A 25,663-nucleotide genomic window follows, 5' to 3' on the forward strand; every position below is an offset into this window, starting at 1 on the left:
TTCCCTGTTTCCATATCCCTGCTGCTGTTGGTGCAGGCTTTCAGAACTGGTTTCATTATGCTTAAAAATGAACAAATAGCTTCTTGTTTGCTAAGCTCACCTGAGCTAAGGAAAAATCCATGGTATCCTGAGTCACTGGGAGTTCCATGATGCTTTTCCTGTACAAGCCTTCACACGTCCATTGGGAATTTTATTCTGCGGGATGAAATGACACTCAAGGCACTAAGGGAGAGATAACTGAGCTGAAGAAAGGAGACAAAAAGGAGAAGGGAAGTTATTCTCTGAGTTGATTTACAGTCTGAGACAAACAAGAGCTCTTGAACCATAATGCATGTCGTCAATTACAAGTTTGTGCTTGTTTGTTTGTTTGGATTTTTGACCACCTTTCCTGATAGCCAGGCTCAGGGCAGTTAACAGAATTATAATTACAAACAAAATCAGAATAAATAAAACCATACAATTTTACAGTCCCCAGAAAAGATGACATAAAGCCAGAGAAAATCCTAACCCTATCTCATGTGTGTGTGGGGGTGGAATGCCAAGATAGCACCATAGCTGCCCTCAACCATCTCTCCCTTACAGGCCCTTAGGAAACATAATAGATCCCGTAGCACCCAGATGCATTTTGGTAGAGAGTTCCACCAGGTTGGGGTCAGGGCAAAGAAGGCCTGGCCCTGACTGAGGACAGCTGGATGTCTCTTGGACTAGGGACCACAGCAGATCTGCTCACCAGAATGCAAGGCTCTCTGGGGGGGGGGGGTATACAAGGAGAGGCAGTCCCAAAGGTATGTGGGTTCCTGGCCATTAAAGGCCTTAAAGGTTATCACCAGCACCTTGAACCTGATCCAGTACTCCACTGGAAGCCAGTGCAGCTCCACAACATGGGAGAGATGTGAGCTATGTGTGGGGTCCCCATGAGGACCCAGGCCACTGTATTCTGTACCAGCTGGAGTTTCTGGGTCAGCCTCAAGGGTAGGACCATGTAGAGTGAGTTACAGTAATCCAGCCTGTAGGTGACTGTTGCATGGATTATGATGCCTAAATTGCGGCAGGACAGGTAAGGAACCAGCTACCTGACTTGGAATAGTTGATAAAATGCCAGCCTGGCAACATTGGATACTTTGTATTCCAAATCCAGGGACTATTAATTTGGGCAGCTTCACTAGTTTACATAATATGATTTTAGTAAGTGAAGTGATTTGTCAAGTGCACTCATTTCTCCCCCCTTCACTTCTTGGAGAAAGAGCAGGCCACCAGCTCTATGTTGCTCTCCCCTTCTTTACAGCTAGTGGGTAAGTAATAAATCCATCTGGCCCTAGGATGTTTATGCTACAGCCTGGCTGGCATTACCATCAGATCGCCTCTCCCACAGGTTCACACAGACAACTATTATCTCCAGAAAAGTGTGAGAATGTTTGATGTTTCCAATAGCCTACATTCTTTAGTAATAAAATAGATAGTGGTTTAGTAGCCTTTGAACCCATGACTCAAGTGTGCATCTGTATAGTAACCTTTGATGATATCCTATATAGCAACTGTGTAACTGTGTATACGTCATTACTCCCAGGGCTTGTCTTTGGTACAGCTTTTGAGTTTCTAACAATAAATCAGCTTTGATTAAAAAACAAAAGACTGATTATTGAGAAATATCGGCGCTTGACATGATTGAACAGTTCTTCTGTTTCCCCTAAAGATATCCTGTATCTAAAGTTCTGATGATAGATTCCATTTTAAAATTCCTGCAACCTCTCCAAATACTATTGAACTGAATACATCTTATATATGTAAGAATGGTCTAAAATTTTACCTTGTTTAGTTGTCTGGTTTCACAGCATTCTGTCATCATAGAGTAAAACAATAGGCCATACTTGTATCTATCTAATCATGGAACCATCAACATCATATGTAGCTACTTTTAAAAAATCCCCTCTAGCTGTCTCAGAAACATTCTATTGTTGATAGTTACATTCCATCAGCATGACACTACAGTATTCTAGCCAATCATTTCCAGAGTTTCACTAATGCTACCACAAAATTCTTTAGCACTTTAAAAGTACACAACTCTTCCCACACAGATGTGGAACAAGGGAGCCTGCAAAGGAACTAGTGTAGTGGACAGAATACTGGCTATTCTGAATCCTTGGGGCAGGGAAGAAACATAATTAAAAACAAAAGCTATGGGGGGGCTTTAATAACAGATAAATCTGCACTGCTGAGTTACTGAACACTGGAGAACAAAGCATGTCAGGTATTTGAAGCACCTACCTTAGCATTATTTGCATTGGAATTACCTTTCATTCTGTAGCTGCCAAGCCAGGGAAAATCCACTGATCCACTGGCTCTGGACCAACATATTCAAGTGGCTCTATTTTAATTCACACTTGACTTTGACTTGACTGTAACTCTGAGTTCATCGATGTTCCCAAAAATAACATTTTAACATAACAATTTTAAAGCATTTTAACAACATAAAAATAATAATTTAAAAGATGTTCTTGAAAATTTGAATTCATCTGAAATGATTATACTTTTTTTCTTTTCTTCCTTTCTCTGCCCTTTCCCTTTCTCACTGATAAATGTAGTATCTATAACATGTTGAGAACTGTACAGATTTATTTTTAGGTTGTCTCCAAAGTACTTGGAACTTTTAATGGTAAACAAGTTTTCTTGAACACTGAGGCTGCAGAGCCTTCTTCTCTAGGCTTGCCCTGGAGCTGCTGGGCAAACAAGAAAGCATGTAGAACCAAACTCACATGAAATAAAATTGGACACTGTAAAAGAAGGACATGAAATGGCATTATATGGCCATTCCAGCTGCAGCATGAAATCGGGTTCCATGTTCAGTGGTGACAGAATCAGGTAACTCCTTAATCTGAGCCACTACTCTAAGTGTGCAGAGGCACAACATGCAAAATATTGTTTTTACAGAAGAAATCAGTACTGTCTTCCATGGTCTTCTGACATTATATTGGTCCTGTGAATAGACTGTGTGCACTAATAATCCCCAAAAACAAAGCATTAAAATATCTGAACTAGCTCACATTCTGCTTTCGTATTTTAGATCACAAAATGACAGAAAGGCTGTGTGGATTAGGGCAGAACTACATCTAACTCTAGAGATCAGTGTTCAGAACCCCAGAAATGCAAATAAGCTACCAAAAAAAACCAACAGCACTGATTTTTGTCATTTCTCCTTGCCAGGGTTAAAGCAATTCTCCCATTGTGTACCTGGAGCCCCAGGCAGTAAGGCACAAGCCAGAACACATGCAGCAAGAACTAGCCACCACTAGTGGAGTTTTAGCCTCCATATCTTCATAAAATGCAGCCAAGGCCTGGGATTCTGGAGCCTGGCAGCAGGAAGCTGTCCTTGCTGAAGAATGGCCTTAGTTTGTAGGAAATGTTGAACCAACAGAGTTTGGAACTCAATAACAAGGAGAACTCTTAGCCATGCTTTTTCCAGCAGCGGTGGTCCTTCATTATGCCAAAATCTTAGTGTGTATTCCTCTCTCTAGCCCAGGTTTTCATTCTTGCTTCTGTTTGATGTAGTGGTTAAGACCAATGTTCCCTCTAAGCTGATTTAACGTGAGCTAGCTCACAGATTTTTAGCCTTCAGCTCACACATTTTTGTCTTAGCTCAGGGAAGATGACTCTAGAGCACACTAATCTATGCAGTAGCTCACAATTTTAATGCCAGTAGTTCACAAAGTAGAATTTTTGCTCACGAGACTCTGCAGCTTAGAGGGAACATCGGTTAAGACTCTAGTCTGGAGAATGAGGTTTGATTCCACTCCTCCACATGCAGCTGGCATGACCTTGGGTCAGTCACAGTTCTCTCAGAGCAGTTCTTGCAAGAGCTCTCTCAGCCCCACCTACCTCACAGGGTATCTGTTGTGGGGAGGGGAAGGGAAAGGAGATCGTAAGCTGCTCTGAGACTCGGAGTAAAGGGAAGGGTGTAAATCCAATCTCCTCTTCGTCTTAGCTCCTTGGGTCCTGCAGACTACTTTGGAGGTACTGGAGAAGGAAAGATCCACTCAGGAATTTCCTGATATGCCTCTAGCATGCCAGCCTGCTGGGAGAAATGGGGCAGGGATCTCTGAATGGAGCTTCCAGGGTGCATGAAACCCCTAACGTAGTGAGGGCTAGGGGCACCTCCTCTCCCTTCAAGGAATCTCCCTCTCAGAAGTCTTTGTCCCATTTTGAAGTTGGACCAGGGAATGTCTTGCAAGTACCCCCAAAGTCATTCCCTGTTGGGTAAATTCACAGGGACAAAAAGTTAAGCCTCTCTTTTCAGTGTTGCAGCCATGATCCATATTTGGTTACAGATCCCCAGCATTCTGAATAATTTGGCTCTTACATACAAATGAAAAGGAACGCAAATGCTTTATGACACCTAGCACATTCTCCTTCCCTTTTAGATTCTACAACTTACTCAATAATCACTGGACTAAACAAATTTGAGGATAATTATCTTGAAAAACAACAAAAATAAGGGCTATTTGGTGGTCCCTGCCCACAATGTGGTCATGTTTCAGTAGACAAAGGGCCATTGTTAGCACATAGTGTTCAAGAATTTATAAAAGCAGAAGACTGGCTACAGTTTTTTCAGAAACTCAAAAAACATCAGAGCAGACAGCAGTGCTAGGCCAAGTGATATTTTATCTGTTACTGAGATCCAGAAATATCAAAGATGTCAAAAAGCAAAGGTGGTTCATGTGGTAGAGGCTGCAGTCGCAGATCTGCTATAAGTAGGAGGGGTAGGAAGTGCAGGAAGGTAAATGAAGCACCGCTCAAAAAGAAAAAAGGTAATTTTTAGACTTCCTATAGTGGTTTGGTTGTGCATCATATGCTTGATCAATACTTAGAATAGAAATCAATAGTTCAAAAGTTTTTAGCGTACTTTAATGATACTTACAGATGTTTGTTATGTGCAGGATATGTACGTGTCTGTGCCACATACTACTACTGGAAAGGAAGGAAATAATGTCGAGTGGCTACTTTCCCCCTGCTTTGAAATTACATCTCTAGCACCAGTGACTCAAAACCTGGAATTGGCCATGACAAGGAAACTCATCAGATAAGTCACCAGTGACCTGAGGGAAGGCTGCAAGATCAAGGAGCTGTCCTGTTATAGCAGCAACATGAAACCCAGCAACCCTGTCAAATAAACCCATGAAAATGCATGAAGTCTTTGGTGTCACCAAAAATATTTCATTCCCTTGATAGCTGATAAGTTTTGCTTTTGTTTTAAATTAGTCACTTTAAATGATGGTAAATTTGCTTCATTGAAGAAATTGAGTCTTAAAGGAATCAAATCAGGGAAGGATACAAATTCATTAGTGCATTTTTTTAGAAGCAAAAGAAAAAAAAACCTTAAGCAGGCGGAATTGGTTCTTGACTGTTACACAAGACCAGAGGTCATATTCTAGAAAAATAGGTGGTGGAGCTCATCCAGGGATTGTTATGCAGCTGCACATACTATTCAATGGACAAGGAGGTGGAACTGTCAGGAGGAGGAGGTGGAACTCTCAGAAAGTTTGAGGAGCTGTGCTCCTGTGAGCTCCCACTGAATCCAAGACCTGCACAAGACCAAACCTTGCAATAATACAAAGGGTTCCCAAGAAGCCAAGACTCTTTTTATGAACTTTTGTGTCATAATGCAGACATAACAAAACAGCAGCCCTCCAGTTCTGCTACCTGAACTTTCTTGTTGTCCTGTTGTCTTTTCCCTCTGTCCACAGGTCACTGCCTCCCATTCCACCCCTTTTACCCAGGCTGAACATTTTGTGCATTCTATTTTAAACAAAATAACGGAGATGCTGATATTGTGGTATGTGGCAGCGGGCATTTCTAGAGCACTCCAGGGAGGAACATAAGCAGCCAGTAGAAGCTTCAGCACTGCTAGAATAATGTAGGAAGAAAGCCATGGTCACAGACAGATCAAGAAACACTTATCATGCTGGATTAGGCTGCTTTCAAGACATTTGTCCTACCTTAAACATAAATAAAGCTTGGTCTTTAGAGGTTTATTGTAAGCAATATTTAATTAAAGTGCTGAACAACATTATGAAAATATTTCCAGTGGTGTGCCTAATCTATTTGGTGCCAAGGAAAGATAATTTTTAACCCCCCCCCCTTTTTTTGCCACCAAGTCACAGCTCACTTTTTGTGACCTCATAGGGTTTTCCCTCTGGTCTTTCAAGGCAAGAGATGTTTGGAGGTGGTTTGCCATTGCCTGCCTCTGTGTCATCATTTTACCATCATTTAAAGCTAAGCAGCTTCTGAGATCTGACAAGATCAGGCTAGGCTGGGGCTATTCAGGTCAGGGCTTCTCCTCTATATGACAAAATTATTTTCAGTAATAATCATGGAATAATAATAATAATGGCCCGAAAATATATTTAGGTGGTCTGCTGGTCTGAAGCAGCAGAACAAAATTTGTTCTTAAAGGTGCCACACTGGACCCAAAGCGTTTCAATGGCCAGAAAAGAAAAGCAGACAGTGAAAAAAATTATTTTATTCTATATATAGTCATGCCAGTAAAAAAAATTAAATTCCAACACTCTATTCCATTACAGGAGCCAGCATGGTGTAGTAAAGTGTTGAACTATGATTTCAGAAGTCCAGGTTCGAATCCCAACTCATGCTATGGAAGCTTGCTAGGTGACCTTGAGTCAATCTCATTACTCTCAGCCCAGCCAGACCCTAGATAGCCTGATCTTGTCAGATCTCAGAAACTAAGCAATGCCAGTGTGGAAGCAGGCAATGGCAAGGCACCAATAGCATCCAGCTATGACTTGATGGCAAAAAAAAAAAAAATCCATCACACCACTTGTGTTTTGAGAAGGCACTTGGGAGCGTTTCTGTTCTCCATTTTGAAACCCAAGAGCTGACCATCCCAAACATCTATAAGGCATTTTTGAGAGTTAGGACTCTGCCTTTTTACTTTTACTAACCTAACACTAACCAAAGCATCTCAAAATAATGATCACAAGCTTTACCAGACTGGATGTTAAGAAACACACTACCCCCACAAAAGAGACCCCCATCCATTGTTCCCAAAGGACTAAAGTCAGACCAAAGAATCTCTGCAGTAGAAACTGAAGGTCGGGAGCATTTTTGCAAGCCCAACAGAACAAATGCAATGTACAGAGTACCCAGCTGTACCAGTGCAGTCAGAATGCTCAGCAGAACCTGATGCCATTGTGACAATGCCAGCTGATGTCAAGCACAGAATCACAGTCCAAGCAGTGGAGGTGTTGGAAGCCCAGCAGAGCCAGCACAATGTATGGTGCCCGGGAAGCCCGGTGCTTTCTGTTCATAGTACTAACTAAAGTTTGATATTCTATACTCTTAATTATATTCTGTCACCAAGCAGGATAGGGATGAGGTCTTGAGACCAGGACATGAAAATAAAGGGCTGGAATGGAAAAACTAGATGAAGGGAGACAGAAATGAGAGAAATTAAGAGAGGGAAAGGGAAAGGTTCTTCTGTCTTGTTGCAGTACCCTAACAACTGCTTTGTGATCTGACTGAGCTGGGTACAATTAATTATCATATGGCAGTATAGTATAGCCAGGAGATCCTAAGATTGTCTGGCAGCCAGAAGTTCTAGCTCTTTTAGCATTTTGCATCGCTAGGTGGTGAGCTAGACTTGCTTATTAAGGCAAGAGATGTTCCAGAGATGGTTTGCCATTGCCTGCCTCTGTGTCATGACCCTGGCACTCTTTGGAGGTCACTCATTGGGCTAGCCTGGGTGCAAGGAAAGGAAGAGAGAAAGGTTGGAGTCTTGGAGAAAATGACCTGCAGGCTTGCAATTACTGTAGCAGCTTCAAGGGCCATCTTCAAGATGTACCCAAGGTAGAGTGCACCCCCCACTCCACCTTGGTACACCACTGCATATTTCTGATTTGTGTCATACTCTATCCTTTCAGCTTAAAAGCACAAAACTGGCTGAAGCTATTCCCCTTCTTAATTCATACTCTAACATCTTCACTACAGAGGAAAACACTGTCTTTGCTTGCTTTCTTCTTATGATGATGGATTTATTTCAACTACCCATAACAAGGAAATGGGTCCTGCTTTTCTTCAGGTATTATTTGGCTAGCACAAAGATTTAATTTGAAGACAGATTTTGTTTTTATAAATCCAGTCCTCTAATGCATAATATGAAAAAAAATCTCATAATACACCAGTGCAGTTAAAATAAATTTATACTGAAGCAATACAACATGTCTGATAAGTGAAGGATGAGGTACATATTCAAGACCTAACTTAGAGTTGCTAGAGAAGAGTTAAATAGCTCCCACTTTAAGTACTATGATTATGTTTGGTGAAGCTCAGCTTTCAACTGGAGCTGTATGTAGTCCTAATCCCATACAGAGAATGGACAGTAAGGCAACATAAACAGAAAGGCAACATACAAAAGATATTACAAGAGACTTTAATAAAGCAACTGTCCTGTTCGCCTCCCTATCTTCTTTGAACTATGGCCATAGAGTTCAGACTGTTTACCTTATATATTCAGAGTGTTTATATTTAATTTCGGTTTTAGGATGCCTATACGGAGAACAAAGACAAAAATAAAAATGAGATGCTCCAAAGTTATCTCAGTGTATTTCAGCTATGTATCTTCTTTCAGTCTCAAATGATTATATTCCTTTTTACCCTACTCCTCCTGATCCCAAATAACAGGTATGGATTCTGATCTATTTCACAATGCCTGAGTGATCTATGTCACAGATGTGAAGCTTGTGTACCAGACATCTTGTCACTTAACATTCCCTCTCACTTGTAAAGCTGAGGATGCCACATCAGTACTTAGGGTACAAACCCTTGATAGTTTATTAAGCCTCCCTTTCTTTCTTTCTTTCTTTCTTTCTTTCTTTCTTTCTTTCTTTCTTTCTTTCTTTCTTTCTTTCTTTCTTTCTTTCTTTCTTTCTTTCTTTCTTTCTTTCTTTCTTTCTTTCTTTCTTTCTTTCTTTCTTTCTTTCCTTCCTTCCTTTCTTTCTTCCTTTCTTTCTTTCTTTCTCTCTCTCTCTCTCTCTCTTTCTATCTATCTATCTATCTATCTATCTATCTATCTATCTATCTATCTATCTATCTATCTTGTCTTTCTTTTTCTCTTACAGCTATCACCTTAAGCAGAAATTGAAATTAAAATAGAAAAGGCTTTACTTAGTATTATTTCCCTAATTTTTATTTATTGCACCTATAAATTTGACATCAAAATGGTGACAAGATCATTTGTAACCAATAGTAGCCATGTCACCTAGGCTCTTGTATTAAGCAATTCTGTATTTTTAAAGTAAAGGGGTGATTAAATTAGCCAGCAGTTCATTGAATATAGGCCACTCTAAAACCATATGCTCAATGGTTTCAACTTCGTCATATGGACATCTGCATGTTCTGTTTGTGTATGGTACTTAATTATATCTGTCCTCCAAAACTGCCAAGGGAAGGGCATTCATTTTTGCCAGAGTAAAAACTCTTCTGAGTTTTGGTACTGTCAAAATATACGTTGGCAGTTTCATCGGGAAGGCAATTCCTAATCAAAGTCTTGAACATACCCTACATACCATGATAGACATACTAGCAGCATCCCACTTCCTAATACATATTTTTATTTGCTTATATCTTTACTCTTCATATTAATAGAATCACGGAGTTGGAAAAGGCCATACAGGCCATCTAGTCCAACCCCCTGCTCAATGCAGGATCAGCCTAGAGCAGGGATGGCAAAACTTGCTTAACATAAGAGCCACATGGAATAAATGCCAGATGTTTGAGAGACTCAAGACATGAATGCCAGATGTTTGAAACCCACAAGAAAGGAAGGCAAATAGATGGAGGAGGGAGAGAGGTGGAAAGAAAGCAACTTTAAATACATTCTCCAAGTCGGCATCTGGAGAAGTGATTTAAAGAGATAAATGCCTTCCCCAAGGTGGCTGATGAGGCAGTGGGACTTTGCCAAACAATATGTGTGAAAGAGCCATATGTAGCTCTCAAGCTACAGTCTGACCACCCATGGCCTAGAGCATCCCTGACAAGTGTTTGTTCAGCCACTGCTTAAAGATTGCCAGTGAGGGGAAGCTCACCCTTGGTAGCTGATTTCACTGCTGAACAACAACTGTAAAAAATCTTTCCCCAATATTTAGCAGGTACCTTCCCACCCTTAATTTAAAATTGTTATTGCAAGTCCTCTTCTCTGCTGCCAACAGGAACAGCTCCCTGCCCTCCTCTAAGTGACAACCCTTCAAATACTTAAAGAGTAATCATGTCGGCCCTCAACTTCTTCTTCTCCAGACAGAACATTTCCAAGTCCCTCAGCCTTTCTTCATAGGGCTTGGTCTCCAGGTCCCTGATCATCCTTGTCGTTCTCTTCTGCATCTGCCTCATTCTGTCCATGCCCTTCTTGAATTGAGGCCTCCAGAAATGCACACAATACTCCAGGTGTGGCCTGACCAATGCAGTGTACAGTGGGACTAGGACATCTTGCAATTTGGATGTTATGCTTCTTTTGATACACCTCAATATGGCATTAGTCTTTTTTGTCACTGCAACACACTGCTGCTCATATTTAATTTACAGTCCACCCATACCCTAAGATCGTGTTCACACACACTGCTACCCAGAAGTGTATCCCCCATCCAGTATGTGAGTTCCTCGTTACCAAGATGTAGAACTTGGCACTTACCCTTGACCATGTCAATTTGTTACTCCTAGGCATTCCATTTTCTTCCCCAAAAGTAGATCCCTTTGGCTTAATAAGTCCAAGCAGAGTAGGCCCTTCTTCAGAACCACTAATTTTGCCCACTCCAGAACCACTAATTTTGGAAGGGGTGTTGAAAGACCTGAGTCAAATTGAGGTGACAAGAGAGGAGGTCCTACAACTGATTGATGAATTAAAAACTAATAAGTCACCAGGTCTGGATGGCATACATCCAAGAGTTCTGAAAGAACTCAAAGTTGAACTTGTGGATTTCCTGACAAAAATATGTAATCTTTCATTGAAATCTGCCTCCGTTCCTGAGAACTGGAAGGTAGCAAATGTCACTCCCATCTTTAAAAAGGATTCCAGAGGAGATCTGGGAAATTACAGGCCAGTCAGTCTGACTTCAATACCTGGAAAGTTGGTAAAAAGCATTATCAATGACAGAATGAGTAGGCACATGGATGAACACAAGTTATTGAGGAATACTCAGCATGGGTTCTGTAAGGGAAGATCTTGCCTCACTAACCTGTTACAGTTCTTTGAGGGGGTGAACAAGCATGTGGACAAAGGAAACCCGATAGATGTTGTTTACCTTGACTTCCAGAAAGCTTTTGATAAAAGTTCCTCATCAAAGGCTCCTTAGTAAGCTCGAGAGTCATGGAGTAAAAGGACAGGTCCTCTTGTGGATCAAAAACTGGCTAATTAATAGGAAGCAGAGAGTGAATATAAATGGGCAGTCTTCACAGTGGAGGACGGTAAGCAGTGGGGTGCCGCAGGGCTCAGTACTGGGTCCCATGCTCTTTAACTTGTTCAATAATGATCTGGAGTTGGGAGTAAGCAGTGAAGTGGCCAAGTTTGCAGATGACACTAAATTGTTCAGAGTGGTGAGAACCAGGGAGAATTGTGAGGCGCTCCAAAGGGATCTGTTGAGGCTGGGTGAGTGGGCATCAATGTGGCAGATGAGGTTCAATATGGCCAAGTGCAAAGTACTGCACATTGGGGTCAAGAATCCCAGCTACAAATACAAGTTGATGGGGTGTGAACTGGCAGAGACTGACCAAGAGAGAGATCTTGGGGTCATGGTAGACAAATCACTGAAAATGTCAAGACAGTGTGCGATTGCAATAAAAAAGGCCAACGCCATGCTGGGAATTATTAGAAAGGGAATTGAAAACAAATCAGCCAGTATCATAATGCCCCTGTATAAATTGATGGTGCGGTCTCATTTGGAATACTGTGTACAATTCTGGTCACCGCACCTCAAAAGGGATATTATAGCATTGGAAAAAGTCCAGAAAAGGACAACTAGAATGATTAAAGGTTTGAAACACTTTCCCTATGAAGAAAGGTTAAAACTCTTGGGGCTCTTTAGCTTGAAGAAACGTCGACTGCGGGGTGACATGATAGAGGTTTACAAGATTATGCATGGGATGGAGAAAGTAGAGAAAGAAGTACTTTTCCCCCTTTCTCACAATACAAGAACTCATGGGCATTCAATGAAATTGCTGAGCAGTCAGGTTAAAACAGATAAAAGGAAGTACTTCTTCACCCAAAGGGTGATTAACATGTGGAATTCACTGCCACAGGAGGTGGCGGCGGCTACAAGCAGAGCCAGCTTTAAGAGGGGATTGGATAAAAATATGGAGCAGAGGTCCATCAGTGGCTATTAGCCACAGTATGTATATATATGTGTGTGTGTGTGTGTGTGTGTGTGTGTGTGTGTGTATACATATATATATACACACACAAACATATATTGGCCACTGTGTGACACAGAGTGTTGGACTGGATGGGCCATTGGCCTGATCCAACATGGCTTCTCTTATGTTCTTATGTTATTTTAAAATCTTCACTTTAAAAAGAAATGCCTTCATCCAGACCTTTCTCAACTCTTACATTCAATGAAGGAGAACGAGGAGAAGAAGAATGGATTAAAGGAGAAAGAAACAATAGCTTCTTCTAGCAAGGAAACTACTGACTCGCAAGCATCATCCCATACAACAAGAGCTGAGGAAGGAAACAGACCAGACAGGAAAGAAACTGCGGCTTCACATTTAATGACAAGACTGCTCCTCATTGAAGGGCTTTGGCATCTTGCAATGTCAGTCCATGTGGTTTCTCTTCTGCAGTGGGTGGTTCACTCATGTGGCAAATTAACTTGCTGGTACTGGATGACATTGCCAAAGCTGCTGCACACTGGGAAAAGAAGCTTGTGCTGGTCATTTCATCTTCCTGTAGTAATACACAGTGTGAGCTTCAGATCCTATGGAAGGAAAGAAAAAAAATATTTCAGGAGTGAGAGAGAAAGAGTGACATCAAATCATGCCTAATTTAAGGTAGCTCTGTAGGGTTTTCAAGGCAAGAGATGTTTCAGAGATGGTTTGCCATTGCCTACCTTCATGTCACAACCCCAGTATTCCCATCCAAATACTAGCCAGAACCAACCCTGCTTCTGAGATCTATGAGATCAGACTAGTCTAGGCAATCCAGGTCAGGAATCATTCAGAAGTATCCTCCCCCCCCCCCCCCATATTTGGAAAAATTATAACCCAGGATGTTACATTCAGAGAGGCTTTGATCAAATTTAGGATTTGCAAATTAGCGTTTTATAGCCAAATACCATTTTCAAGTGACAAAGTATAGTCTTCATTTTGTGTTTAGTTATTAGCTTATTTATAGCCTGCCTTTCTCACTAAGAGTCAAGGCCAATTACAGAGCACATAAAGATAAATAAATGTAATCACACGGCATAGGATACTGACTGAACAATGCATTAGGACTAGGAATAAAAAATTAAATGACTAGGTGAACAGCATGCTGTCTAGGCCGACAAAGTACAATGCAGAATGTACAATTACAAAGGCACAAAACAAGACAGTACCCACTCCCATTCAAAAGCCATGAGGATATCTTTTTACCTCTCCCAGACTTGGAGCATCTACATTTGCGCCCCTTCTTCCCTTTCTTAGAACCCCTCTTTCTTCTGCCTCTGGCAAGGGTAGGGGGCCTGCAGGGACACCGGGTCATTTTCCTGGGGTTCTCAGGATATTAAAAACCTGTGCAGAGGAACATGTCATTTAGGTGAAGCCAGTGCAGCCGAATCTCCAGGATGGTACTTGAGTTTATGAAACTATGCAGTGTGATACATCATTACTTAAAGGGTTGCCATCTGTGACCTCATAAAGCCTTCTGCTGCCTTGTATATTTCATACCATATTTCTATGTAGTAAATACAATCCTTGACTTCGGATCTTACCATATATAACAGAAAGAGAAGCATGCCATAGTAGTAGAGTTTGTAATTCTGGTTTATTGTAATCTTTGCGTGCCAATGGATTCATGTTTTATTCTCATGCTACGCATCTATAATTTAAAATCAAGTTTACACTGATGAATTTATACTGTATCAATAAAGCAGCATGTCGCCTACTAAGTAAAAATCTGCTATGTTTAGCTTTTCAAGACCTAACTGAAAACCAGGGATCTCTTATGTACACATAGCTAAAGATAATAACTGAGAAATTGGGTGGGGTGCTACTACATGGAGAACTATGCACAATCCTAAATCAACCTAGTGTATGAATGGCAAGGGAACTTAAATGCTCAGAGATATCAGGGAGGCATGAAGCAAGCACGGAGATCTTAGCTTCGAATAATTAAATAATGACTCTATGGTTAAGAATATTTCCATAATACCTCATTTTATTTTGGTGTTGGAACATATGCATGGAGAATAAATAAAGAATCCAATGTTTTCTGATCTTAATATGTTTGAGATGAGAATTTTCTTTCAAAGGACTATATGACATTTTTACCCAACTTCTGATCCCAGATCAAAGGAAAAATGCAAAAGTATGATTTCGTATTTATGTCACAATGCCTTGGTGTTCTTACAGATGTGAAGCTTGTGTTCAAGACATCTTGTCACCAACATTATGTGTCACTTGTAAAGCTGAGGATGTCTCATGATCTTGTAGGGTACAAAACACTGTTGAGTTTATAGGGCCTCCTAGTCTCCCATTCAGTCATGTCTCCCACCTCCACCAAAAGGGGACTAGCTTAGAAATACATAAAGGCTTCAGATTTATTAGGTACTGGAGGCATTTTGGGACAAGTGATTCCTGTACAAAAAGGGATGCAGTCCACTTGAAGATAGAACCTGACTGCTGTTGATTACCCTGGTCCATATTTAAAAATTAGGTGGAGGTATTAATCAGGTAGCCAGCTCCGGTTGACTCAGCCTTCCATCCTTCCAAGGTCGGTAAAATGAGTACCCAGCTTGCTGGGGGGTTGAAGTGTAGATGAATGGGAAAGGCAATGGCAAACCACCCCGTAAAAAAGTCTGTGAAAACGTTGTGAAAGCAACGTCACCCCAGAGTTGGAAACGACTGGTGCTTGCACAGGGGACTACCTTTAAAAAAAAATCTATACCATTAGCACCAAATTGTTTTAATGTGTTTTAATTGTTATACTGTTTAAGGTTTTAATTAGTTAATGCTCAATATTTGCAAATGTTTTTATTGTTGTAAGCTGCCCTGAGCCTGCTTTGGCGAGGAGGGCAGGATATGTAAATCCAATAAAATAAATAAATAAATAAGTTAATCTAAACAATTCCACTAAAAGTTTAACCATAAAATCTAATCAAAGATCTTTGGCTGGCTTAGGTGCTGTCATAATTTTAGCTTCATACTGCCTCAATCAATTTATTATCTTAATTAGTAGGACCAACACTTCTAGGGTTGTCAGGACTCCTCTGGTAACTGCTAGGGGGTGGGAGGGTAGGGTTGCCAGTTCCAGGTTGGGAAACTTCTAAAGATTTAGGGGTGGAACCTGGGGAGGACAGGGATCACAGTGGGGTACAATGCCATAACGTTTACCCTCCAAAGCAATCATTTTCTCAAAAAGAACTGATCTCTGTAGTCTGAAGTTAACCTGTAATTCCAGGGGATCCCCCAGTCCCACCTGGGGGCTGGCATCGCTAACCACTTCTGAGTAGATAATTTTTAAAGAAAGAGGTTTAGGCTGTTTCTCAAGTATCTCCCAACCCCAGCAATTCTACATTAAATTCTATATATTAGTATAATAATGCTGTATTTTCCCCACTTTTCAGCTCAAGTTGGTCATGGAAATGGCATTAAAATGAAATATAAATACCATGTGCAGGGAAGTTTTTAATTGGACTGGATTTCAGCACAATACAGGGGAGTTTGCTTGACTATTTTTTGCTCTGTCTCTCTTATGATAAATTCAATGGGAGCAGAAAGGTGATCAGGCTCTAAGCTGGAGAACAGAATATACTGTGATACATGATCATCCAGCTATCTCCATTGTCACAAAGACTAATGCCAACAACTCTGTGATAACTCTGTGATAATTCATCAGAAGTATTTAAATTCAGAAGAGACAGGTTAATTTGAACAATTAGAATAGGGTGGTTGTTTCCTCTTTCACTAGTATTTTATTTAATCCCTAGGAGAAGGAGGGTTTTTTTACATAAGAACATATGAAGAGCCATGCTGGATCAAACCCAAGGTCCATCTAGTCCAGCATTCTGTTCAGACAGTGGCCAATCAGCTACCTCGAAGAAAACCCACAAACAGGAAGACTGCAACAGCGCCCCCAGTCTCCTGTTTCACACAGCAGCCAACAAATTGCCTTGGAAAGCTAAAAAAAATGGGGCAAGAGGCTATGGACATCCTTTGATATTGCTTCCTAGTTCTTGGTTTTTGGGCAAAAGGCTATGGCCTCTGAATATGGAGGTTCATTTCATTCATCATGGCTAGTAGTAATTGAGATGTATTTTAACTTTGCCAAAAGGGATGCCCACTGCCTTGCCGAGATCAGAGTTTGGCCTGCCCACAGTCAAGACCTGTGCCCATTTCATAATCTTAAAATCATGGAAGAAAAACTAACTAACACTAGTTCACTTAGTAATTCTAGCTCATTTTGATTTCCTGGCATTATCACTCACTATACTATCCCCAATGCTTTGCTCCAGGTACCAAGGAATAATTTAGACCTACAGGAATGGGTATTTAAAGGGGACTCGATAACTGAAAATTCTACTATCTTCCATCAGAAGTTTGCCCCATAGTATAAAACCATAAAGAAAGATCATTTTAGAATGGCATTTACAGTATTGTACTTTCAAATGATGCCAACTGAGTTATTAAAAGGTTGCTGTGCCAACCTTCCAATTGACCAATGTATTGTCTGTATGGTTTAGATAGTAGTAGTGGTGGTGGTAGTAGTAGTGGTAGTATTTATACCTACTGACCCCTGGATTATACTATTATCTTCATGCTTATGTAGTTGTGTTAGCGAGTTAAGGAAACCAACTATTTAATTTGTGGGGAAAGTCTGGTCAACTATTGACCTATGATCAAGTAACAGCTTGATTGGGGGTGGGGTTATCAGAACATGCTTCTTTCACTACATAATTTCATCAAAAAATGGAAACCAGTAATTAAAACAAATAAACAGTATAATAACCCTTACTTATAGATAATAATAAGCTTACATCTAGATTAACATGATTAATCAGAAAGACTTATGAAAAATTGGAGAAGGATCTAGATTACTGTATTCCTGGTGAACACTGGGACTGGATTTGGTGTAAAGTAACCTCTTTGCTAATAGATTGTGATTTAAGAGAAAACCTTTTTCAAAATTCTCCATCAGTGGTATTTAACACTTTACAGGCCAAGTAAAACTTATGACAATATACAAGGCATCAGTTGGCAGTGAAAATGAATATGCATACTTGTTAAATGTATTTTGACTTTGTCCCAGGATTAGATGCTTCTAGCAAGTAATTTTAGACACAATTGGAAATATAACAGACTATGCTTTATTGTTTAATTCAAAGATGATCTTGCTTGGTTATCTGAAGGATGCAGTAAATATCTCTGATTGAAAATTAGTGGTTAAATCTGTTATTTACTGCTAAAGTTTGCTTTGCTTTCTTTCAGAAAAAAAAATCAGTTTCTCTTTTCATACATTAGCTTAGAAGAGTTTGGTCAACTGTTTTTATGTCTGAACTGACATAAACAGTTAAAAATGGACCAGCAGACTTGTTTGTAAAAAAAAAATGTATTATTTAGATAGAAGGTTTTTTGGGTAACATTTAACAATTTTTTACTTGTTATGAAGAACATTGTGTATGGAGAAAAAACACTTTACTCATTGACTGTAAGAAGTGTTTTGTAGAACACAGTAATATAACTTTGCATTTCTTTTTTATATTTATCATTCTGTAACTTACATTAGGTTGTCTTTATAATTTTTAAAAAAATATATCAAAAAGGTACAACTCAAACATACTCTGTTCCTTTCCCCCCCATAATTCAGCAAGAGTTTACAAAGTAATCAAATCAGAATGCAACAAAATAGTGACTTCATGTTTAATGAGATTGCTCCTCATTGGAAGATTTCAGCATCTTGCAATGTCAGTCCATTGGTTTGTTTGAATGTTGGTTCATGCATGTCATGAGGCACAACTCATCTTGTTGGTCTTGGATGACATTTCCAAAACTGCTGTAGAGGAGGCTTTCAAAGGTCCTTCCCCCCACCCCCACCTCCCGTTGTGGGAGCTAGAGATCCTGCATAAGCAAGTATAGAAAATATTTGTTCTGATTCTTTAAACATTAAACATTTCCCTACATGCGGAACTGTTAGTTTCTGTTTCTGCTTCATTAATGAAATGAGGAAAGCACGCATGGTACCATCAGAAAGGCAGTGCCTGAATTCATGGTTTTTCAAATAGCTCTTGCATCAAATGCCATCCTTTTTATTAGTCACAAGGTGAAATGCTGCTAAGAAATCCAGGATTGTTTTTTACCTTTCCTCTTCCATCTCATCCTCCTCTCTTTTCCCTGAATTCTAGGATATGCTTTTCTTTTCTTTTGTCTGCAGCAAGCTGCAGGGGCATTATGACATTTTCTAAGGATTCTGATAATGTTAAAAGTTTACACAGAGGTGGCTCACCAGCCATTCACAAATATCAGATGTATGAAGTGAATCCCCAATCCAAATACTGGGTCATGCCCATGAACAATGAAGCAACAAAAGCACATTAAAACCTCTGTTACTTCAGTCCCAATTACCCCCACTACACCTCAGGAACCGAAGGATAATAGAATCTTGCATTTAAGGGCTAAAAGTATGCCAATCAGAGCCCAGTGGAGAGTGTGAAACATTAACATGGGGAAACCAGCCAAAGGAAAAATTTTCAAGGTGATTACTTCTCTCAAAATATGGCAAGTCACCTTGAAGAACATGATACATCTGACATCTAGTGGAGATGGTTTTACTTGACTGAATGTGGGAAATATGTTTTGAGGTATTCATTTAAGCATGTAAATAGAACATCCTATTTTAAAAAAAAGTTTACACAGAGGAGCATGTCATTTGGGTAAAGCCAGTGCAATCAGTCTTCTAGGATGGTATTTGAGTTTATGAAGTTATCTAATGTGTTATGGTTTTACTTAAAGGTTTTAGTAGTTGTAAGGTCACATAGTTGATAAGGCCAAGCCCACACAAAATAAGGCAAAACAATGCAAGGCAGGGAAGGTGGTGGCATTCAGCTGAGTCTTATGATAAGTAAGGCAAGATGCTGAGTCCTGCACAAGGTAAGGGAGGTGCCCAGCTGGCCTGGCCAAGGTGAGAGAGGCAGCACCTGACTGCAGATAGATCAAACACAGAAGGTCCTGAGACATAAGCAGACCTTATCTGTCTACTATTCAGGCCTAAGATTCAGTGGGAGCTCACAGGAGCACAGCTCCCGAACCTTTCTGAGAGTTCCACCTCTTCCTTCTGAGAGTTTCAGTGAATGCAGTACAGTAAAGTTATCATAAATCAAGCAATTACAGCAGCAAATTTCCTCCAATTTCCATACAGAAAAAATTACTTGTAAAAGAGAGGAATGTTAGATTGCAGTGTTTCTACATTAGTATTACATGTCACACACTATTGAACAGCTTTGCTGTACACCACCTGGAGTCTCAGAAAGGTGGGCTACAACTCTTAAGGCTTTGTCTTTGTATTAATGACATTACAATGCTCTCATTTATGATGTCACTGATACCATAGATAACACTGGTTAGCTGGTTATGCATGTATTACTTGAGCCTTCAGTGCTGCAGCTCCTGCGACTAGGTAAGCTGCACAGAATTAACTCCTCCCTAAAAAAAGTAAAATCCTTCTTCAAAAGATGTATCTGATGTATGTTTTTTCACTGAATACTTAGCACTCATGAAAATATGGGTCTTAAAAGTCAGTCCTAGATATCACCTCTGATATTTTTATCTGGTATATTTTTGAGAATTCAGCTATTATATGATGTATAACATAAAGACATGATAAACATCTATAATTGTGTTTTGTTTGCTTGGTCAGAATAATATCCACCACACAGTGATGACCAACTGAATCTATAGTGCTTTCCAAGGCTGAAAAAACCTTATACTGACAATGGCACGACATGCCTTATGCTACATTCTCAACAAAAGACGACGTCAAGCCCGGGGGAGAAGAACTCGTAGAAGAATTCCTCGAAGAAACCGAAAAATTACAAGGAAAGGTAACATATAAATCACCAATTGGATTTTTCTGAAGTGATGACCTAAATTATTCACATGAAAAAGTAAGAAGTGCTGTGTGGAGGGGGATAATGGAGTTCCCCTTTCTTCTACTGTGTTTCAGATCGCATGTGACCATTCCCCAGAAACATCTTGTTTATTTGCTTATTGAACAAAGCAGGAGTCAAGTCGCACCTTTAAGACCAACCAAGTTTTATTCAGAACGTAAGCTTTTGTGTGCTAAAAACATACTTCTTCAGACCTGATCCCCTTGTCTGAAGAAGTGTGTTTTTAGCACACAAAAGTTTACATTCTGAATAAAACTTGGTTGGTCTTAAAGGTGAATGTGACTCCTGCTTTGTTCAACTGCTTCAGACAAACATGGCTGCCCACTTGGATTTATTTGCTTATTGATATACTTTATGAGATCATTTTCCATAAGAAATACACAAAAAAGTAAATAAAAACAATTAATGGAATCCAATAAATCCCCTTCTTTAAGTGAAATGCCTTGTTCCTTTGGAGAAAAAAGATTCCTCAAAGGAAGACTACTCACTTAGTTGAATTGATAGTAACTTTTGTGCTTTGTAAGCAGCTGGAATCAGGCCTTCTCAGTGGTAAGCCCATGCCTGTGGAACAGCCTCCCAGAAGAGATCAGGCCAACTTCTTTCTTCCTGGCTTTCTGGCGAGGCTGTAAAACAGAACTACTCCACAGAACTGCACCAAAGGGAAAAGCTGCACAGAGTGTTTCTAAAGTGGTGGTTTCTATTGTTGATTTTTCTAATAACTTTTATTTAATATTTTATTTTTCCCTCAATATGTGATTTTTATCCACTATTTGTTTATTTTATTTTACTGTTACCTGCCTTGGTCCTGACTTGGCAGATATACTAGGGAACACGGTGGATACACAAGCAAACCATGAAGATGCACTGTGAGAAATAAAGTGTCAAAATTATAGACACCAAGCATCCATAAAGAACACTGAACAAAAAGCTCTTAAAGTTCTTGTTAACAGCCAAAATAAAACTAAAGAATATTCATATAACAGAATACAAACACAAGTCCATAGAAAATTCTTGTTGATTCTAATACTTGTGCCTGAAGAAAGAATGTCCATTGCAAGATTCCCAAGAATTCCCCAATGGCGGTGGCAACAGGATTCCAGATAAGCTTCCACGTAAAGCCCTGAAGCTCAAGGAAAATTCTCATATACTTTGGATCTGGAATCAATGCCTACTTATGTGATTATATACTGGAGCAAACACTTTTAGCTTGTTAGTTTGTCATAACTTTTATCATTCATTTGTCAGCCAAAGAAAACCCAACTCTATGATGAAAGTGGCAAAATCAGTAAAAAGGAACTGAGCTGATGTTGATAGGGCTCTTTCATGAGGAATAACAAAGCAAATTTGATTTTGATTTTTTTCTTTCTCTTTGTCTTTTTGTGTAATACAGGCAAACACAACTCCCATTACCGAAGGAGCTCTATTTTCTAATAGGCTCCTAAGAGCAGACCCCTTCCCTCCCCCCAGCAGGACAACTGTCAGTTCCAGAAACTCACTTGGAAGGGCAAGATGAAGGAAGAAACCTGAAGTACCAACCAGCTGCAGCACTTCAAGTTAGACAATAAACAGTTTGCACACACCTTGTGGTCTTCTTTTGTCTCTCTGTTAAAAATATTAAATCAATACAAATATATGTAATTCTCAACATGGTTCTGTTTGTGAATACTTAAATCCAGAGACTGGAGCCATGAATAGACAAAATAGATCTTTCCAAAACCCTGAGGAAAAAAAACAGGTTTGCAGAAAAATGTGAAACTAAAAATAAATTGAGGGTTAACCCAAATAATAAAAGCAGTGCCTCTAGACCTGGGGTGGCCAAACTTACTTAATGTAAGAACCACAAAGAATAAATGTCAGATGGTTGAGAGCCACAAGGAAGGAAGGAAGGCAAATAAGGAGAGGGAGGGAGAGGTGGAAAGAATGCAACTTAAACTTTAAATGCATTCTCCAGGCTGCCAGCTGGCTTGGCTTGGAGAAGTGATTTAAAGAGAGAACTGCGTTCTTCAAGCCAGCTGATGGGGTGGTGGGGACTTTGAGAGCCACACAATATGTGTGAAAGAGCCACATGTGGCTCCTGAACCGCAGTTTGGCCACCCCTGTTCTAGACTTATGGAACAAATGCCCTCGATAGTAGTTGCTAGGCAACCATATCAGTATTGCCAGCATTCAAGACTTTGTTTCTGTCAAAAGTTGGGGAGAGCCCTTTCTTGAGAGTTTTGGCCTTTGAGAGAGAACTCATTATGACTAATAATGGATAGGTACACCACCAATCACCAGAAAACATTATCACGTGATTTGTATGACTCATCCAAGCTCAACTGCCTGCTACTGTTTAGCAGCAGCTATCCCTCAAAACCCAGTGTTCCATAGTGGTCAGAGTTTCTAACCCTGAAGAAACTTTCACATTTGTTCATTATTACCAAACCTCTTCATGTTCATTTAAAAATGATAATGTACGTACTCAATGAGGTAACATATCAAAATGGAGAAAGGACTGCCTAAATTGAGGCCATATGTGATTTCCACACACACACACCAATCTATAGTCAGATCTCTGGAAATTGAATTTAATTGGGGGGAAAAAAATCATTTTTTTCTTTCTGGGACTTCAAGTAGCTTGGGGAGGTGCTAACTGGGGAAATGTCAGAGGGACAAACAAATGTTCCTGCCCACTATGGTGAATCAAAGATTGCCAGCGTCCTGTGCAGTTGCCCTTACACAGATAACTGAAAATGAACAAGGATGTTTTATTCTCCTCCCTCTTTAAGATCAGTCTCTTACACATCTCCTCCAATGCAGGCAGTGGCTCTAGAGCCAGTGCTGACCAAGAATGATGTTTTGGATCCATTTTAGAATGGTTTTAGTGTTTTGTTTTGCTCCTAGCCTTTTTAGTTGACACTGCAGCTCCAGCAAGCTCCTCAGAACCAAAGGGGAGTGAATCCACATCTGAGTCTGTTCCAGTTCCAGCCTCAGAACTGTGAGGCAGACTTGGTTGACAACCATTGAAGGTGGCTTGGAAGATTTTTCAGGAGCAGGCTGACATTTAGTGGGGGGAAACATCCTTTCCCAAAGGGCAGCCTTTAATTTGAAACTGAGGGAAATGGGGTGCTGCTCTTTTGGATCATGTGACCATTTAGGTGGAAAACATTTGCAACAGCTCTGATGAAGGCTCATGCACCCCCAGTAGACTTTTTTAAGATGGAAGATCTTTTTGTAGCAGGCCTGCTCATGTGAAGTGCCAATGTGGGACTGCACAGAAGATGAATCACTGGATTTCAAAGTTCAGGAAAATTATCTCAAAAAGAACAAATAAGGGCTTTTTGGTGACCTCTGCCCACAATACCTATGTATGGTTGTACTTCAGTAAACAAAGGATCATTCTTAGCAATAGGTCACATGGTCAATGTTTTATAAAAGCAGGGTATCAGCTAATGTATTTTCAGAAGGTACATCAGAGGTGACAGGCAGTACTAGGTCACATAATATTGTGTCTGTTCCTGAAATCCGGGAAACATCAAAGGTGTTAAAAAGCAGAGGTAGTACATATAGTAGAAAGTACAATCAAAAAGCTCTGCTAAGCAGGAGGAACAGAAAGTATAGGAAGGTGTATGCTGAACCACTCAAAACGAGAAAAAAGGAACATAGGCTTCCTAGAGTGGTTTGAGTGGGTATTTTATGCTTAATCAGTAATTAGAATAGAAATCAATGGTTCAAAATTTTAAGTGTACTTTAATAATACTGTTTTTGTTTTGTTTTGTGCAGGCTATGTAGGTGTCTGTGCCACATACTATTACTATAAAGAAAAAAAATAATGCCCAGGGACTACTTTTCTCTTGCTTTGAAATTACATCTCTAGCACTAGTGACTAAAAAATTATAACTGGCCCTGATGAAGAAACTCATAAGATAAGTCATCACCTGTGACCTGAGGAAAGACTGCAAGATAAAGGAGCTGTCCTGTTATAGCAGCAACCCAGGGTCCATCAGTCTGTCAATAAACTAATGAAAATGTATGAAGTCTTTGGTAACACTCAAATTTTTTGGTAACACTCAAATCAAGGTGTGGCGTGTTAAGTAAGTAATGGTCTTCTCAGAACTTGCAAAAAAAAAGTTATATGTGCTGCTAATGAGTGATCTTGTTGGGAAGCATCAGCAAGCTGCTGCTAACTTACAGAGACCCCATAGAGTTTCCATGGCAAGAAACAAACAGAGGTGGTTTGTGATTGCTTGCCTCTGCACAGCAATCTGGGAATTCCTTGGTAGTCACACATCCAAGCACTAGCCAGGAAGGACCCTGCTTAGCTTCCAACATTTGATGAGATAGGGGTAACCTGGACCTTCCAGGTCAGGGTCATGGATCATCCTACCCATTGCTTTTTTTGTTTAAAAAAAACAGAATGTGCAAGTACTTATTTGCCAATGCATTTGGTCACACCCCAGCTGTCAGTGGACTCCTCCCTACCCATGGTCCACCTGGTCCCCAAAAGCCCTCCCCTCCTCAGTCTCTCCTGAGACTGGGATCTACCAGGGGCTGAGCCTATCACTCAAGTGTGTCTTGACCTGTCATTTTGCAGGACAGAATCCCCATGTCATGCTCATTACTAATGTCAGCAGGTGTGATGGAATACTAGACTAGTTGTTGTGGAGAATCACAGGCTTCAGGTTCACCTGTTGCCTTCTCCACCACCCTCTGGGCTGTGGCCCTAACTTCCTTGGTTCTTGCTAACCAAAAAGGTGCTGGTACACTGTACTGGTGCATATAAGCATAGACAAAGATCTGATCTTACCTAGGGCAGATGAGATATTAACAAAAATAAACAAACAAACAAACAAATAAATAAACGTCTTCATTGCATTTAGCAAACAACTAAAATTGCACAATGTACATGTGATTTCCCCCTAATTATCAGTATTAAATATGTTGTGCATTCTCTGCAGGTGTCAACATTGTTTTCTGTTACTACACAAAATTGACAATTTCCTATGCACTTGTTCAGAAATAAAACACAAAAAGATAACAGTTGACACAGAATCTAATTATGTGCAAATAAGAACTTAAGAGAAGCCATGTTAGGTCAGGCCAATGGCCCATCCAGTCTAACACCCTGTGTCACACAGTGGCCAAAAAAAATTACACACACACACACTGTGACTAATAGCCACTGATGGACCTCTGCTCCATATTTTTATCTAAACCCCTCTTGAAGGTGGCTATGCTTGTGGCCACCACCACCTCCTGTGGCAGTGAATTCCACATGTTAATCACCCTTTGGATGAAGAAGTACTTCCATTTATCCGTTTTAACCT

At 40.1% G+C, this 25,663-nt stretch overlaps 1 protein-coding gene and 1 long non-coding RNA gene across 2 annotated transcripts in view; one reads left to right on the forward strand and one right to left on the reverse strand.

The window, feature by feature from the left end:
- Nucleotides 1–25,663, forward strand: part of TMEM192 (transmembrane protein 192) — a 488,151-nt gene that overhangs the window by 61,703 nt on the left and 400,785 nt on the right. The gene's annotated exons all lie outside the window — the stretch shown is intronic.
- LOC132577092 (uncharacterized) lies at nucleotides 12,720–13,816 on the reverse strand. Its single transcript, XR_009555792.1, has 2 exons — nucleotides 13,630–13,816; nucleotides 12,720–12,974 (listed from the first exon to the last, which is right to left on the reverse strand). It is a non-coding gene; the product is annotated as an uncharacterized LOC132577092 (long non-coding RNA).

The sequence above is a fragment of the Heteronotia binoei genome, chromosome 9 (assembly GCF_032191835.1).
Source record: "Heteronotia binoei isolate CCM8104 ecotype False Entrance Well chromosome 9, APGP_CSIRO_Hbin_v1, whole genome shotgun sequence".
NCBI lineage: Eukaryota > Metazoa > Chordata > Lepidosauria > Squamata > Gekkonidae > Heteronotia > Heteronotia binoei.